Source organism: Crocodylus porosus, unplaced genomic scaffold, assembly GCF_001723895.1.
Source record: "Crocodylus porosus isolate Cpor-Errol unplaced genomic scaffold, CroPor_comp1, whole genome shotgun sequence".
NCBI lineage: Eukaryota > Metazoa > Chordata > Crocodylia > Crocodylidae > Crocodylus > Crocodylus porosus.
In genome coordinates, this window is record NW_017728909.1 from 72,776,999 (window position 1) to 72,781,170 (window position 4,172).

At 39.2% G+C, this 4,172-nt stretch overlaps 1 long non-coding RNA gene across 1 annotated transcript; it reads left to right on the forward strand.

The window, feature by feature from the left end:
- The first annotated feature begins 220 nt into the window (after nucleotides 1-220).
- On the forward strand, nucleotides 221-3,236 carry LOC109308243. The gene is made up of 3 exons (XR_002100572.1): nucleotides 221-296; nucleotides 905-907; nucleotides 3,224-3,236. It is a non-coding gene; the product is annotated as an uncharacterized LOC109308243 (long non-coding RNA).
- Nucleotides 3,237-4,172: the final 936 nt, after the last annotated feature.

A 4,172-nucleotide genomic window follows, 5' to 3' on the forward strand; every position in this document is an offset into this window, starting at 1 on the left:
AGCACACTGAAGCAATTTCTGGAAGCACACCAGATCCTGTGCTGGATCTCCTCATCAATGTTCACTCTCCAAGATAGGCTGCTACAGAGGACAAGGAAGTGTTCATCTACCTCCAGAATATTTCCCTTGATGGTAATTTGACATTTATTGCCCAGAGAAGGCTAACTGAGCACTTCAGTCTTCTCAAAGTTGGTAGGCCCAAAGTTCAGTAGGCTTCAGTAGGTTTTCCTCAGTGTGTGCAAGGATGGTGCAGTCAGAGTACTAAAGGTCAAGGATAGTTGTTTTGAATACTTTGAGTGAAAATGTCCTAGGTTGAAAAGTCCTCTATCTCTTTGGTATTCACTGTCATTTTAAGAAGGAAGATGGTTCTTAGAGATAACCAGGATGATGGTCAAAAATGGCAAACAGAATTAGGGCAATGATGCATCCTTGCTTGACCACATTTGGGATGACAAATGGATCTGTCTCCAATCCACTACTTCACAGCGAAGCCTCAGGACCTTGCTTTACTTTTCAGGGCATTCACATCTGGCTAGTACTTTCCATAAGGCTCTGTGGTTGGCAGAGTCAAAACCTTAGTAAGATCAACAAAGGCCATGCGGAGCTCCTGATGTGGTTCCCAACACTTTTCTTGGACCTAATAGGCAACAAAGATCACATCAATTGCCCCCCGGGTTCCTCAGAAACCACACTGAGATTCTGGCAGGACTTCTTCAGCAAGAGGTAGAAGACAATAGAGGTGGGTGCAGGCAAGGATTTTTCCTGTTGTGGAAAGGAGGGTGATACCTCAGTAGTTTTCACAAACAGACTTATCTCCTTTCTTGAAGATAGTCACAATGAGCACTTACACACATACACTTAGTCTGCTCCAATGCGCTGGAAAAAGCAGACTTGATTAATTGAGTCTGTGGAGCATGTGAGTTGATGTGCCCGGTGCTTTAATGTGTTTTAGTTCAAAAACGCACCACCACCATTTTCTCAGCGCTGATGTGCATTTTGCCATTTAAACAAATGTATCCAGTGCAGAACTGGGTGCTTTTAAAAATGCCCAGTGCTGCATCACATGTATCTTCATATTGCATTTATGCAACCACTGATACTTATCCTAGGGTTTTGGGATGGGAGAAGGGAGTGGGTTTCAGGCCCAATAAGTGGCATTCAGTGTACACGCCATCTTTGAGAACAGCATGCAACCATTTTGGTAGATTGCTGTGGCTATACAGCTTTCTTAGCAAAAACACCATGAAGTGCTTGGATCGTGATTCATTCGGCCTTCCATTTTGAGAGCAAAGTCCTGAGGGGGCGTTTCTCCTGACTTTCTCATAAGAATTATGCAGGAATTATGTGAGACAAGAATTCTTGCAGGTGATATTTTTTTATTGGACCAAGTGCACAGTTAGGATAGACAGTTGGGACAGCACTCTTCCCCAGGTCTCATAGGAATTATGACATAACCTGAGAGAAACCACTTCAGGTTCCTGAACTGACAACTGTAGGATAGATATGTGGAACACAGTGCAACTGCAACACTGATGATGCGGAGATGAGACAAAGCAGCAACAATTTTGCTTCCATAGAAGACTGGCTATTGTGGACACCTGCACCACACATGCTTATACATCACTAGCTTTTCAAAATTTTTTTTGCTGTTAGATGCAGAGTTGTTCTTTGTTTTCTCTTCAGATTGACATGTCATTTTAACTTTCAGATGTATTTATGATTTTATATATGCAAATAAATAAAACATTTCAAGAATCACAGGCCTAATATGGATAGGGCTTCTGGGTTTCCTTTTCTGTAAAATGGGAATAATTACACAGTATTGAGATATACAAGAATTAATGAGTTAATGTTTGTACAGACTTTGAAGCTTCAAGTGCTCAATTAACAAAGAAGAGATACATGAAGAAAATAAAGAATTTCTTATGAGTTTAGGAATGCTCTATAGGGTTGTAATCAGTGCTCATTTCCATATATGCTGTACAATATAGACAGAAAAAATTAAAATGAAAGACCACGTTACCCACTGCTGCAAGGTGCAGGTGGTCGGCAACATGTGGCAAAGGCCCTGTGGTGATAGATCCTGTTTTAAATGGGGTCAGTGCTATATTTTCCTCTGACAGACAAGGTAGATGTGATATCTTTTATTAGACCAACTAAAATAGTCGGAACAATTGTTCTCTGCAAGCTTTGGGGCACAAACACTGTTCTTCAGGCATAGGAAGAGTCTGGTGGTGTTTTGTGTGCTCTCTTGGGTACAGTAGAAGCCTATATGCAAAATACAGGTCCGTGAAAATGGAAATGCGTGGCAGTGAGGATCAGAGGGAATGAGAGACAATATGTGTAAGAGAGGTAGGTGGGGGATGGGGGGAAGGGGAATGTTGTCCTGGTGACAGACTGTAGCTGGTAAAATGCAGGCAGGTTACCTGGGGTTATCAGATGGTAGGCAGGTTATAATGTGCCATAAATCCAATATCTATATTTAGTCCATGATTTTTTGTGTCTGATAGATTTATCAAGTGAGGTTCATAGGCTCATCTATGAATGGTGTTTTGTAAAGTCCCTTTGAGGATTAGAACTGGGATATTGAAGAGATGGTGGTTGTTTCATGAGAAGTGGGCACGCACAGGTAATTGGGCATTTTGTCTTTGCTAGATTTCCAGTGTACATTCATTCTGGTATGCAATTGTTGTTTACTTTCTCCTACATATTTTTCATTAGGGCATGTATTGCACTAGATGAGATATATTACATTTCTGGAGGTGCAGGTATAAGATCCAGGAATGGCGATGGGGTGTAGTTATTGTGGGAGTGGTGATGTGTTGGCAGGTTTTACATTTTTTGTCCTGGCATGGTCTGGATCCATAATTTCCTCTGAATCCATACAGACCGCTGAAGTGACTGGATCAGGAACAGAAGTTTGAGAGAGTTGAGGAGCAGGCATTCTAAGGGATGCTGCTCTCACATGTAGGTATATTTTCAATAACAGTAAAACCTTTAAAAAATGGAGAAAGTTGTAGAGTTTGTTAGAGATAGCACGTAGCCTGGAATTGTAGGGGTCACATGATGGATGGTGTGAAAGGGTATAAAAAGCTTTTCCCCTTCCTTCTGTAATCCATCAGAATGAAGGGTTTGTAGTACTCAGCTGTACAATTAAGAGAATACCTTATATGTCGGAAAATGGTTCCTTCCCTATGTTTCAAACTAGAAAGATGAAATTGAGTAAGGCAAAAACAACAAAAACGTGACAATTCTATATATTTGGAACAATCAGCTTCATACTCACCCACTCACTCACAGGCAGCCAACTCAACTGCATCAGACACAATGAGAAAAATATTTTGATTCTGAAATATGTCCTCTAATTGGTAAATAAGGAGTGAGAGGAAGATGTTGATTATGTTAAAAATTATGAATGTTGAAAAATGCTTAAACCCAGAAACATTTGCATAGAGTCAATACCATAGAGACACAGTAATACACAGAAGACTTGTGGGACTGTAATAGGAAATTAAGCATAAATTGATTCAACAAATTAATGTACATAGGGACAAGCTGAATAATTTAAAAAAATCAATATGAATAATCTAAGTAATTGAAGGTTATGGAGGAGAAGTGCTATATAGGTTAATTTTTAATACAGATTTATTTAGTGACCTGCTTAGAAGCAATAATTGTTGAATTTTAAAGTGTGAATAACAGAGAGATTTTTGCAGTGAGACAGAAGGAGCAGGAGAGAGAAGGTAGGTCAGAAAAGGGAGTGTGGTAATGTTTACTGTTTTCCATCTTGCAAGTTATGCAAAGTTAGGGAAAAGTACATTGCTATATATTCATGTTTGGTGTACATTTTTTTTCTCAGGAACCCAATCAACATAATTCCATAGGGTTAAATGCTTCATTATTTTTATTCAGTTAAATAAATTTGACTTACATTCCAGTGTGTATGACCATGTGATTTTAAAAAAATGATATGCTTCCATCACCTGAAATCAGTACCAGTTTAATTTTCATAGAAATGATACACATGGATCCAGTCTTATAAACATATGTGTTTACCCATGTCCTACTTATGAAATCAGTTATTATATACATGCTCACATGCTTGCAGATTAGACCTTATGTGAACATCAGAATGGGAAAAAGACACGACTGAGCATATTTTAAAACCATTT